Raw genomic sequence first — 15,262 nt, 5'->3', positions numbered from 1 at the left:
GAGCTCATCTCTCCCATGTTCATCTTCCACATTAAAAAAATCCCATGTTCCTCTTCCACACACACACAAAAAAAGTCTCCCATCTTCTGCGGCCCGATGGCCAGAATGACTCTGCCTAAGCTGCAATGGAGACCACTGGAACCTGTGGGAACTGTTTATGTGATAGACTACAGACTATCTTTGGTCATTTTAATCATTATGACATCAAGACTGTAATTTATCCTTCTCAGATTTCTGACTACATTGATAGCTAACTCTAGCTTGACAGCTAGAGAACAGACAACCAGCTCCTTATCCCAAGGTCTACCACCAGGTTAGTTCATTAGTCAATTTAGTAGCTAATTAAGACTACCAAATCTCTTATCAAAAACACAAACAGGTTTGTCTTATTCACAAGCTTCATGATAAAAGATACATATGTTTCAGATGTAAAGTTTATGTAAGTTATGAGGACCTAAGAAAATATTTGAGGGTCTGGGAAAGAGTTTTGAGGTTGATAATTGTAAGATATAAAGGTTGGAGGACATAAAAATTTGGATGGTGATAAAAAAATAATTTAAGGTACAAAAATGCTTCAGATTTCTTCTCCTCACTATGCCACTGTTATATTGATACTTCAAAAGTGCAGAATTTTAATACTAATCAATGGAGTTCTGATAAATTAGCCTGTGATAAAACATTCCACAATATGATCCACTTTCATAAGCACAAGTTCAAGATTTTAAGTTTCTTTTGGTTGTCTTTTAAATATAGGCCTAAAGATATTACTCATTATTCTTCCCCGAGTTCACCTTAAAGGATGTTCACGCTGTTAACAAATTTATCTCTTTTGTAAAAGATTCTTAAAAGCTTCAGGAAACCCATTCAGTCTACCTGGAATGGGTCAAGTGAACTTCATCTGGATAAGTACCCGTGTTGATCAATAGCTTAATTCCCCACTTGTTGCCTATTTCAGAGGGCAGAATTTCTCACGATTCCATGGTTTTGGGATTTCCCTCCCCCAAGCACCAAGACCACCACGGGCCTAAAGGTTTCAAATGTACACTCAAGGAAAGTTTTTCTCTCACCCCTACTTTACTTTCTACTTCTAATGTGGATATGTGTTTCAGCATCCTGCCAAGGTCAGGTGTATATTCAAAATCTACCAAAGAGGCAACCCACAGGTGCTCCAGGCTATCTTCACAGATGCTTCTACTGGGCCTGCCCATTCCTAAACACAGGTGGTCCCACAAACCCTGGAAACAATGAAATGGCCAGCTCTCCCAAAACTTGGTCAGCATCCCAATTTTCTTACATTTCCCAAAGGCAAATATTGCCCCAAAATCAGCACAGCAGGAAGTAGTTAAAGAATACAACAGACTTACTCCTGCCCCACCCTTCTCTAGTTCCAAACTTTTAATTAAATAAAAATAGAGGATGTTAGCAATTCCTCTAGGTTCTGCCCAATACCTACCTAGCAACATCTTCCTATCTTATCTGCCCAGAAGGCACAATCCTGGAGCCACACATAAAAGAAGACAGCCTGATACCACTTTCTCTCCCCCACTCTTTCTCCCACGTGTGTGGGGCAAGTGGACCCTGCCACCACCAGGCAGAAGAACTGGTAAGGTTGAGCCTGAAAGTTTCCCAACCAGCCTCTTTCACTCTTCCTCTTTCTTCTCTCTTTCTATCTTTTTCCGTTTCTCTCCTTTCTCCACCTATACTTCCTCTCCAGGTCCCTACCCTTCCCTCAAATAAACTCCTTTTTATTCTAGACCTGTCATGTGGCTGATTCCTCAGAGGGACAACTTGGCATGGGCCTGCTGAGGTGCTCCCTCCTACCACATTATACCACATTTCATAAAACACAACACAACCATTGCTGGAGTAGCTGGACCATAGCCGTTAAGCCTATAAATTATTCTGATGTATAGATACATAGATACATAGATATATTGTATAAATTCTGTTTCTGTAGAGAACCCTGTGTACTATAGGGAACTTGTGTGGTACCCCAGATGTGTAACAGCAAGAGAAGACAGGGTTCTGCTTCTGGGTGAGAGCCATGGGCTCATGCAGTGAGTGTCTGGAGAAGGGAGTGGTCTAATCTAAGGCATGGAATTGAAAGCAGGAGGAGCCCCACGTGTGTCCTGACTGTGCTGTTTGCTGGGGTGAGCTCTCCTGGTGCCATAAGTAAAGTAAGTGTGATCACGACACAGCATTGCCTGCCTCCCTCCTCTCTGTCACAGAAATAAGGTCATGTGTGTGAAGAAATGAGCTGTAAGCAAAGGCAAGACTGTGTCCAAAGGTCTCCCCATCCAGGATACGTCTAGTAAATTAACCCAGACACTGCTTAGCCTTCATTCCCATACTTACAAGTGGAAAGAAATAGACACTAAGCATCAAACTACTGATTAGGGGCTCTGCTCTAAAGGCCACCGAGAGTCCGTGGCTGTCAGTAACACAGCATAAAAATGAGAGGGGTGAAACAAATCTGCCAGTTTATAGCTTCCCAGAACACTAGCCCTGTCACAAAACCATTGGAGAAATCCTTACAAACAGATAAACCCAAAACTACCACCAGGGGGCGCTGAGTGAAGTCCTGTGATCAAAAAGAAGATGGCCGTTATAGAAGCACCTACCCTACCCTATCTCCATTCACAGTACTCTTTCCTCTTACTCACTTGGGGCTTACTTATGCATTTATTCACTCTTTCTTTCCTCCTTCTTCGTTCTTTGTCCTATTTGCCCTACTCCATCTCTCCTCTCTAACTCTCTTCCTTTCCTCCCTTTAGAAACAATTATTTCTGAAGCCCCTGCTGGTAAAGAAGCACAGACCCTACACAGGAGTACAACCCTCCTCCCACAGAACTTGCTCTACTCCCACACCTCTCCTCACTCTCTTTCCTGATTACTCCTCCTCACCTCTTCTCTCTTCTCACTATCCCTTCTCTTCCTCATGCTCTCTCTCAAGTCTTTCTCCTTCTGCTCTGGGGCCTCTACCTTTGCTATCTTTTCCTTCCCTTCCATTTCCTTCTAAGTTCTTCTTCTTCCATAATACCATTCATTAATCCTTTACCTTACTTTTATTAGCTTGGCTTCTTTTCTGATTTGCCGGGTGTCCTTTGACATTACTTCTAGAAATAAATCATTGGAGTCTTCCTCAACCTCTGGAGGTTTGGCTGGGCCTTCTCTGGAAGCCATGAGGGTCTTCCACAACCTCTGGAGGTTTGGCTGGGTACCCTCTGGGCATCTCCTGTGCAGTCTTGATGCTTAACCATGTGAGCATGCTTCCAACATGGCCACTGCAGTGCAGACAGCCCTGACTTTTATGCGTAGTAAACAGTGCCAAATGGATGCTTCATGACCTGGAAAGAAAGCCCTCAAGACAGTAGCAGCTCTCATAGACCGAGGTGGAACAGCTGTGAGTTAGCCATAGATGCCAACTGAGGCTAGCTGGCAGCTGCATGGGAGTTAGAGCCCCTGACCCTTAGCTCATCTTTCCTCCATGCTTCCCTGAGTATAAGCTATGAGGATATTACAGAGGCCAGAGCTTTAGAATTGGTGATTTAGCTAGGCCTTCAGCCCCATCGAAGGCAGTGGAAACACAGACTACTGATTTCCTGTCTTCCTCAGTTTGGTGGTGTAATAGGCCAAACCAGGTTAGGATGGCGCATGGTGGCAGCTCTGATTCATACCAGAGAATATGCTTCAGAGAAAGTGGAAAGCAACCCTAGAACCCAATCCCCTCTTACCTGAAGCATATTCTGGACAGAAGGCAGAGAGCAGTGCTCCATATCCACAGCCTCTGCTTGTATGGAGGCCTTTTATCACCCAGAAGTAACTATAGGTTAGGGTAAGGGACCGCAGCACATTGCATGTATATCTCGCTGAGACTTGCATCTTTGGGAGAAATCTTCTTCCTTGTACAAATACCCCTGCTCCACTGGCTTTTCATCTTCTGCTCTAGTATCTCTCAGGGGAAAAAAAAACAACGTGTTCCCAAGATATTATCATCCTACTCTTCTGAGACCCTATGTTCAGAAATGTGTCCTCATTATTTTGAGCCTCTGCCCATTTGCCACAGTTCAATACTGATAATAAATCTTTCTCCAAGTAATAACCTGTCTTAGGGTTTCTATTCCAGCAAAAAAACTGTTATGACCAAGAAGCAAGTTGGGGAGCAATAGGTTTATTCAGCTTACACTTTCCACATTGCTGTTGATCACCAAAGGAAGTAAGGACTAGAACTCAAGCAGATCAGGAAGCAGGAGCAGATGCAGAGACCATGGAGGGATGTTATTTACTGGCTTGCTTCCCATGGCTTGCTCAGCCTGCTCTCTTATAGAAACCAAGACTGCAAGCCCGGGGATAGCACCACCCACAATGGTCCCTCCCCCCTTGATCACTAATTGAGAAAATCCTTTACCACTGGATCTCATGGAGGCACTTCCACAACTGAAGCTCCTTTTTTGTGTTAACACCAGCCTGTGACAAGTTGGCACACAAAACCAGCCAGTACATAACCCATCTGAAATTTTAAACCATCTTAGGTGTCCTTTGGACTTTCCTCACCTGTAGATCCCAGGTTGTTCTCTGGCATGAATAGGTTTAGAATACATGACTGTAGATTGTATCATCTTTCTGGCCTTTCCTGTCTGACATTCTAGCTGTTTTTAGTAAGGCTAAAATGAATTTATGAGTAGTCCACTATCAAACAATAGCACAGCCACCAGGGCCTGCTTCACAGGACACCCTCTGACTACCTGCCTAGGATTGCTGTGCCCACAATGGCTGGGCCTTCCTACACACTAATCATCAGTCAAGACAGCCTCTTACCGGCATGACCACAGGCCAACCTGATGGCATCAATTGTTCAATTCAGATTTCCTCTTCCCAGTTGACTCTGGGTTGTGTCAATTGACAATAAAAACTAACCAGGACAAACAGAAACTATGTCAAGACCAGTAAAACAATAATGACTAACAGCTGTGAAGAATAAGGCAAATATGCAAGGGAGGACCATAAAGTTGTAATTCTAAAAGATTATAAGTTAGCTGAGAAGCAATTGGTGGTATATTTAATGACCTAGGATACTTATAATTTCTGAAAAGGTGATGAAGAAAGAAAGAAGTATAATGAAAAGATATGACTACCTTCCTCATCAGAAGTCTTTGTTCAGAGGAGCTTATGTGGATTCATTAGGGCATCAGAGGCCATGCCCTTGGGGTGTCTTAAGGATGGGGCTCAGGAAAAAGGAGCGCAGTTAGTGAGTAGTCTTGCCAGCTATAAGCACTTTCTAGGCTTAAAGATAGAATAAAAAAAAAAGAAGAAGAAGTTAAGGGATAGCCTTCTCATCCATTCTTCCAAAACAGTCATTGTTTATTAAGCAGTACCAGTTCTGTACATTTCAGGATTCCATGTAAAATGATAATACAACACAAAATCCTTCGTTGAACAACACTAAGCATTTTAAAACTCAAGTGTAATAGAATATACCTGTAATCCTAGGAATTGGAGGCAGAGACAAGAGAATCAGGAGTTCAATTCTCAGACATAGAAAGTTTAAGGCCAGGCTGAACCACATAAAACTGTCAAGAAAGAAATAGGGAGAGGGAGGGAAAAAGAGGAACCAAGATAAAGAGAACCTGAATTCACTAACAATGAGACTCCTTCTCAGTGCATGCCCCTGAAGATAATCTTGACCTAAGGCAGATGACCACGTGGTTACAGGAGCTAACATCTGATCAGTCAGTCAGGGTCACATCCCAGCCTAATTTAATTCTAAAAAGATGTCATTGAACAACTGAGGGGTTAGCAAACCCTTCTTATATAAAGGATCATGTAGTTAATAGTTTATACTTAACAAACCATCGTGTCTCTGCAGCAACCACATTATAGTATGAAAGCAGCCACAGTTGCAAATGATACGACTATATCCCAATAAAGCATTATTTATGGATCCAGGCTGAATATGGTCCACAGGCTGTAGAGCGAAAACTTGCTCTTCAGTTTCTTCTTTAATAAATGAGAATAATCATAGTGTCCTCCTACAAAATTGCTGTTAGATAGTGTAAACACCAAGAGAGGGTTTTGTGTGCAGTCAGTCCTCAGGCTAACTGTAGCAACTGTAAGGGCATATGCAGGTTCCAAAAAATCTCCTTTCTCATTACACATACACACACACACACACACACACACACACACACACACACTGTTTTGTTTCAACTTCTGCTTCTCTTCTTCCTCTGATAACTTTTTCTGTAGAAGGTCATGAGTTGCTTCAGAGGGTCAAGAGCAATAGCCAATGTCTGGTTCATATCTGTGATACTTGGATGATACAAGAGTAGGTAGGCCTGAGAATTAAGAACTGACATAAAATGACTCATCCAGAATGATACTGAAGGTTCTCTATAGTGACACTTTAAACATGTTGTAAGGTCATAGAAGAATAGACTCTAAATTAATTTTAAGTCTGGGTAATTTGCCATACCGAGACTCCAGATATTTACTGGGCCCCTACTCAATCAAGGAACAGTCTGCTAGGCATTTCCCTCCAGATACCTGACGATTTGATATTCAAGTTCATTTGAAGTTCACTGTTAGATTATTAGTAATTATTTTATATAATTAGTCTCATATATTATACATTGGTCAAAGCATGCCAGCAATATTACAGGTACACAGATCTTAGTTGATCTCTTCGCACAACTGACTGCATGACGTAATTTGGGAATTCAAGAATCCACCCTGAATTCAGCACGCTGAGAGCACCAACAGCCAAAACTAAAACAAAAAAATACTCCATCTAAATCCATAGTTCTGGAAAGGTCTCCAAATGTACTAATCTTGCCTTTTGGATTCTTTAATTATCCTCTGGCTAACTGTTTTTGTCAACTGAGATATGAAAACTCAGGACATGGTTTTCATGCTTAAACACTCACCTTAAGAAAGGCCAGGCATACACTGAGATCCAGAGCACACAACGTAGTCACCAGCTGGCTGAAGACTTTCTATTGGCTTAAGCCTGTGTCTGAGTAGTCTTCCCTGGCAGATTCCCCATAACACAAACAGCTGAGGAGATACCCCAGTGGACAAAGTGCTTGCTGCACAAGCATGAAAACATAAGTTTGAATTTCCAGAAGTGCTGAATAAGAGCCAGACTTGGTGACCTGTGTCTGTAATCCCAGTGCTGGGCCGTGGAGACAGGAACATCCCCAGAACGTGGCAGCCATCCAGTCTAGCCAAATTTGTGAGCCCAGGTTCAGAGACAGATCCTGTCTCAAAAACTAGTGTAAAGAGTGACTGAGGAGATCACCAATACACCAGCACACACATGTCTATATACCCAGCTGTACAAACCCATACACAGAGAAAGACATAGGCAGAGAGAGACAGAAAAAAACAGAGACAGACAGACAGGCACAGACAGACAGACAGACAGTGCCAACAAAATACACTTTTGAAGCACGTATGTCTTTTATTTAGTCATTGTTAGAATCAATTGCTCTTATTTTTCACTAATTGTTGGTACATGCATGTAAACTTGAAAGAAAGCAAGGGAGCTTATATGGGAGAGTTTGGAGGGAGGAAAGGACGGGGAAAATAATAGCATTATATTATCTCAAAAATTAAATAATTAAAAAACATAAAATAGATCAAATGCTCATCTCTTCCTAAAGAGATTTTTATAAGGAGAAAACTAAATTAAAAGGCTATAGCCAAAGGCACTGTGAACATCTAATTACATTCTAGGTAAAGCTTACAAACATTATTTATTGACGTGATTCAAATAACCATTTCACATTGTTCCTCTATCCCTAGATGGGGTACTTCAGGATCACCAAACTTTACTTTAAAATCACTATTTACGTTCTAGCCATCCCCACCACCTCTGAGCACAGAGTTTCTTCGTCACCACCTTATCCCTAATATGTAGTATACAACCCAAGTCAGAGTAGGTACTTGTGAAGTAGATCTTAGAAAGTTGTTGGATGAAAGAACACCGTATTCCACAATGAAATGCAATGAAACTCTCATTTTCAACTCCTTTGAGCTACGATAATTGTGAAAGCAAGGAAAACAGAAGACCCAGTGGGGTGACGTCCTGGGACCTGTTGCAGGAACTGTGCTGGCTCACATTTTTAATATTTTCCGCAACAAGGACCAACTAGCTTTTAAATGCAGTGGTGTTAGAGAAGCTACTTTGTGTGTCTGTAGAAACCTGAAATCAAGCTTAGAGTGATTTACATCTTCCTTTTCCAATCCAAATCTATAGGACACATGTCACTCATTTTTATTATTTTTTACTTATTTTTTCACTTTGTACTCCAATATCAGTGCCCCCTCTGCTCCGGTTGCCCCCTCATACAGATCCTCTCCTACCCCCTTCCCTTCTCTGAGAAGGGTAGCCCTACCCTGGTGTCACCCCCCAACCCCATCACTCTTTATTATCAAGTCCCTACAGGACTAAGCAATCTTTTCTCATTGAGGCCAGACAAGGCCCCACTTAGAACAGTATACACAGGCAAGCAACAGATTCAGGGACAGCCTCCACTTCAGTTGTTGGAGGACCTGCATAAACACCATGCTGCATTCATGCTAAATATGTGAGAGTGCCCTAGGTCCAGCCCATGCTCACTCTTTGGTTGGTGATTCAGTCTCTGGGAACCTCCAAGAGTCCAGGTTATTTGATCCTGTTGGTCGTCCTGTGTCTTCCCTATCCTCTTTGGGTCTTCTAATCCTTCTCCTAACTCTTTGGCCAATCTCTGTCTAATATTTGGCTGTGGGTCTCTGGATCTGTTTCTATGGGCTGCTGGGTGGGGCCTCTCAGAGGACCCTTTGCTAGGCTCCTGATTCAAGCATAACAGAATATAATTAGTAGTGTCAGAGATTGGTTCTTGCCCATGGGATGTGTCTCAAGTTGGATCAGTCATCGGTTGGCCATTCCTTCCATCTCCATTCTATCTTTGTCCCTCACATCTGATAGGCAGGACACATTTTTGGTCAAAGGTTTTGAGGGTGGGTTGCTGTCCTTGTCCCTCCACCATGTGTCATTTTCTTAATTATCAGTTTTAAGTTCTTTAAAAGTATTGAAATCTTTTGGGTCTTGCCACTCTTTGTCTAGTCCTTGTGTCTAGCATAAAAATAAAATGAACTTAATCTAGACAAAATATATAATAAATATATATTTATAAGCATACCATTCCATTATGTCACTTTCTGTTTATTTTGTTTTGCTTTATTTACTTTACATCTCGATCACCACTTCCCCGCCCTCCTTTCCTTCCAATCCCCCCCTTTCCTTTCCATTCCTTCTATCCCTCTTCCCTTTCTCCTTAGAGAAGTAGAGGCATCCCATGAATATCAATCTGCCTTGACCTATCAAGTTGCAGTAGGACTAGGTGCATCTCTTCCTGTTGAGCCTAGACAAGGCATCCCAGTTAGGGGATAGGGGTCCAAAGGCAGGCAGTGGAATCAGAGACAGCTCCTGCTCCAGTTGTTAGGGTTCCCACATGAAGACCAAGCTGGATATTTGTTGTATGTGTAGGGGCCTAGATTCATTCCATGCAAGCTTGTTGGTTAGTGGTTCAGTCTCTGTGAGCCCCTATGGGCCCAGGTTAGGTGATTCTGTAAGATTTCTTGTGGTGCCCTTGATCCATCTGGCTCCTTAAATCCTTCCTCCCCCTCTTCCACAACATACCCTGAGATCTGCCTAATATTTGGTTGTGGGTCTCTGTATCTGTTTTCATCAGCTGTTGGGTGAAATCTCTCAGAGGACAGTCCTCGTTGGGGAAGGGTTTCTAGTCTTTTTGCCAACTGGATCCTTTTATATGTCTATCTTAGTGCTCTTTTTCCAGGCTTCATTCATTGCTACCATGGTAACATTAGGCTCTGCTAGAAATCATCCTATTCAGCATATTAGGAAAACTAACAAAATTAGTCTTAGAAAGGTAATGAAGAATGTGTGATATAAAGAGATGAGGGATGTCTGAGAGATGGACTGGATACTTGGATTCATAGACAAGAACTTTATATAGGTATGGTAGATATATTTATTAAAGGGAAAAAAGAGAACCGTGGACACAATACATGAACAGAAAACAATTTGACAAATCATGTGGATTTTCTAACCTAAAGGATACTGACTCTAGAGTTAGAAAGTTATAAATGGACCTAACAGCTCACTTGAACTGGCAGAAGACAAGATAAGGGTGTGAAGAAAGACAGGTCAACTGAAGATGTAGAAACCTCCACGCAGAGAAAAGCCAAGAAGAATGGACAGGATGGGTGAGCTGTGTTCCAGTCCAGGAGAGAATGGAGCAATCTAACAATGGCGAAGAGTTTTCAAAATGTGACAAAAAAATCCAAGATGTATAAATGAACCTCAAGCACAGTACAGGTAAGGAAGTAACCTAGAAGTACTCCCAAATGTTTTAAAATATGTAACAATAGGAATTGTTATATAATTTTAAATGTAAATAGAATAAGTTGGGATACAAGAAACACACTGTTTAAATTCTAGTGAAAATTGCAGAAAATTGTCTTATGAAAAGATCTTTCAAAAAGAAAATAACATTAAAACAGGATGAAATATCATTTTCAGTAAATGTTTTCGGAACAAGAAAAATATGTAAATAATGAAATAACTTATCTGAAATGTTTGAGGACATTCTTTAAGCTAAAGAAAAATGATCCTGGAGAAAAGTATGAGATTGGAAGACACAGAACAAATTAGTTAAAAAGATAAGTATGTAAAATGTAAGTGGATATTAGCTGTTTAAACCAATACAAATTATAGGGATTTTAATATATTTCAAAATAAAACATATAATAATAGAGTCTAGGGATATAGATCAGTGTAAGAGTAGTTGCCTATCATGTGAAAAGCACACAGGTTCAATCCTCAGCATGAAAAAAGTTTAAATTATTTTTAATAATAAGGCAGAGAGATAAATCTCTCATATTGTCTGGAAAGTCATAAAATACTAATCACAAGCAAGATGTAACCTGCGACTTGGAGATCCAGGTAGCTATGTACTCTCCCTTTCCCAGTATCAGTAGACGGCTACTTGCCTGTGAATGTCACTTCCTCTCCCTCCCACTCTGAGATTCACCAGTTCCTAAACAACTCCATACCCTGGACTTTATAGACACCACAAGTAGCCTGGAGACTCAGGCAGGTCACCTCCACCTCCCCTCTTAAGCCTTCCATCTGAGATGCTCAAGTCCCATGGCTGCTCCCAGAAACTGCTACCTGCTGCCCTGTCACTACAAGGACTCTCCACTTGCTTACTACAGTGTCCTGGAAACCCATAGCCTTATCAGCTATCTGACAAGGATCCTCTGCTCTCTCTATCTAGACCTGAAATCCAGAGCCAATCTACACTGCCAAGGAAAAGAGTGCTCCAAACTCCTTGGCCAAGCCACTGAATACACTGTAGCTGATGAGTAGAAGAAATCCTGAGAGAGTCTGTGGCCCTAAGCACTAGACAAAGGAAATCATCATCCTGACTCACTCTCATCAACAGAGTCTTAGTCAGGGTTTCTATTCCTGCACAAAACATCATGACCAAGAAGCAAGTTGAGGGGAGAAGGGTGTATTCAGCTTACACTTTCACACTGCTGTTCATCACCAAAGGAAGTCAGGACTGGAACTCAAGCAGGTCAGGAAGTAGGAGCTGATGTTATTTATTGGTTTGCTTCCTCTGCCTTGCTCAGCTTGCTTTATTATAGAAACCAAGACTAACATCCCAGGGATGGCACCACCCAAAATGCCCCCCCTTGATCACTAATTGAGAAAGTGCCTTCTACTTGGATCTCATGGAGGCATTTCCTCTTTTCTCTGTGATAACTCCAACCTGTGTCAAGTTGACACAACAAAACAGCCAAAACTCCCATCTTAAAGAAGAAGGTGACTAGAACAACAACAAAATGAGGTGGGGAAAAACCTCCAAATGCTCAAATGCCTAGACAGGAAAATATCAACATGAAAAAACAAAATAACAAGTCTCCTCCAAAAAAATACAAATCCCACCTGGCTAGATCTTTAATTTAATTAAATTTACAGAATTTCCTTCTGGGGTTTTGAGATGGCTTTGTAGGCAAAGTGTTTAGTCACAAGGAACTGAGTTTGGATATAAGAGCCTGGCAAGATTCCATGTGCCTGCACCACCAGGCCCAACAACTCTCTGTGATCTTGTTGATCTATTCTGTGGGTGGAGTTTTCCTCAGAGGGTTTCATATGAGTTACTGATGTTTCTTCTCCAGCATCCTTTCAGTTTGGGTTTTCCTAAATCCCAGCACTCAGAAAGTAGAGGCAGGTTAATATATCTGAGTTCATGGTCAACCTAATTTACATAGCAAGTTCTAGGCCAGCTAAGTTTATAGAGTGAGACCCTGTATCTAAGAAAAAAAAAAATGTGAGACAAACAGACAGACACCTGGAATGAGATTATCCAAATTTTCCCACATAGATCTTTTATATAAGAAAACTTTCCTTGACTATATTCTAAGAAGGAGCAAACTCCAAACATAGATGAACCACCAGTACAATATTAAGTGAAAAAAATTAAGACTTAAAATAGCATGACTCCATTTATTTCTACTTATGTGGCACATTCAAGAAGAGATAAAATGATACCCAAATACTGCAGGGAAAGATCTGGTCTCCCAGGAGTGCTAACACATCTGGAAGCACAGGTAAGACCACCACTTCTGCTCCAAGGGACCAACCTGGAGACCTTAGGACACAGGAACAAAGGAGTAGCCTGGTACAGGATTCTTCTGGTTTTTGCACCCAGAACTGACTATTGTGACATAGCTCTCCATACCCAAATTCCTCTCAGAAAGAACTGGCCTCCCAGATGTGCTGACACATAGGCTTGCAGGAGGGACAAACCACAATCAGAGATAGCAAGACCACCTAACACCAGAGATAACCAGATGGCAAGAAGCAAGGGCAAGAACATAAGCAGCAGAAACCAAGGCTACTTGACATCATCAGAAACCAGTTCTCCCATCACAGCAAGCCCTTGATACCCCCAACACACGAGAAAAGCAGGATTCTGATTTAAAATCACATCTCATGATGATGATAGAGGATTTTAAGGAGGGCATAAATAACTCCCTTAAAGAAATACAGAACACAGGTAAAGAGCTAGACACCCTTAAAGAGGAAACACAAAAATCCCTTAAAGAATTACAGGAAAACACAACCAAGCAGGTGAAGGAATTGAATAAAACCATCCAGGATCTAAAAATAGAAATGGAAACAATAAAGAAATCACAAATGGAGACAACCCTGGAGATAGTAAACCTAGGAAAGAGATCAGAAGTGTTAGATGTAAACATCACCAACAGAAGACAAGAGATAAAAGAGAGAATCTCAGGTGCAGAAGATACCATAGAAAACATTGAGGCAACAGCCAAAGAAAATGAAAAAATGCAAGAAGCTCCTAACCCAAAACATTCAGAAAATCTAGGACACAATGAGAAGACCAAATATAAGGAGAATAGGTATAGAAAAGAATGAAGATTGCCATCTTAAAGGGCCAGTAAATATCTTCAACAAAATTACAGAAGAAAACTTCCTTAACCTAAAGAAAGAGATGCCCATGAACATAGAAGAAGCCTACAGAATTCCAAATAAACTAGAACTGAAAAGAAAGTCCTCCTATCACATAATAGTGAAAACACAAAATGCACAAAACAAAGAAAGAATATTAAAAGCATTAAGGGAAAAAGTCAAGTAACATATAAAGGCAGACCTATCAGAATTACACCAGACTTTTCATCAGAAACTATGAAAGCTAGAAGATCCTGGGCAGATGTCATACAGACCCTAAAAGAACACAATTGTCAGCCCAGACTTCTATAACCAGCAAAATTCTCAATTACTATAGATGGAGAATTCCATGACAAAAACAAATGTATACAATATCCTGCCACACATCCAGCCCTACAAACAATAATAGATGGAAAACTCCAACACAAAGAGGTAAACTACACCCTAGAAAAAGCAAGAAAGTAATCTCCTTTTAACAAACACAAAAGAAGATAGTCACACAAATATAATTCCAACTCTAACAAGAAAAATAACAAGAAGAAACAATCACTATTCCTTAATATCTCTTAACATCAATGGGCTCAATTCCCCCAATAAAGACACACAGACTAACAGACTGGATATGTAAACAGGAAACGCACCTTAGTGACAAAGACAAATAGTACCTCCGAGTAAAGGGCTGGAAAACAGTATTCCAAGCAAATGGTCCCAAGAAACAAGCTGGAGTAGCCATTCTAATATTGAATAAAATTGACTTTCAACCAAATGTTATCAAAAAAAAAGAAGGTACACTTCATACTCATCAAAAGAAAAATCTACCAAGATGAACTCTCAATTCTGAACACCTGTGCTCCAAATGCAAGGGCACCCCATTCATAAACGAAACTTTACTAAAGCTCAAAGCACACATTGCACCTCACACAATAATAGTGGGAGACTTCAACACCCCCTCTCTCATCAATGGCCAGATCATGGGAACACAAACTAAACAGAGACACAGTACATCTAAGAGACATTATGAATCAAGTGGATTTAACAGATATCCTATAGAACATTTCATCCTAAAACAAAAGACTATACCTTCTTCTCAGCACATCATGATACGTTCTCCAATACTGACCATATAATCAGTCACAAAACAGGCCTCAACAGATACAAGAAGATTGAAATAATCCCATGCATCCTATCAGATCACCATGGTCTAAGGCTGGTCCTCAGTAACAACAAAAACAACAGTAAGCCCACATACACATGGAAGCTGAACACTGCTCTACTCAATGATAACTCGGTCAAGGAAGGAAGAGAGAGAGAGAGAGAGATAAGACTTTTTAGAATTTAATGAAAATGGAGCCACAACATACATACTAAAGCCTGTGGGACACGATGAAAGAAGTGTTAATAGGAGAACTCACGACTCTAATGTCCCTCAAAATAAACTGGAGAGAGCATACACTAGCATCTTGACAGCACAACTGAAAGCTGGGTATGGGGGGTCCCTCGGATGAGGGTTCTGGAAGTCCAGGTGGAGAGCATTCAGTAGTGACAAACAGAAACAAGCACACAGGTAGTTTAAATCTGCGCGTCTTTTGCAGCCCTCAAGCAGGAAATTTTGTACATTAAAAACCAAACATAACAAGTCTTAGAAACTGTATCCAGAGAAACAATCACTAGGACCAAGAAAAATCATTTGGCACAGTAAAATACGAAAATCATCTG

The sequence above is a fragment of the Apodemus sylvaticus genome, chromosome 4, assembly GCF_947179515.1.
Source record: "Apodemus sylvaticus chromosome 4, mApoSyl1.1, whole genome shotgun sequence".
Taxonomy (NCBI): domain Eukaryota; kingdom Metazoa; phylum Chordata; class Mammalia; order Rodentia; family Muridae; genus Apodemus; species Apodemus sylvaticus.
Note: the sequence above shows the minus strand (reverse complement) of the source record.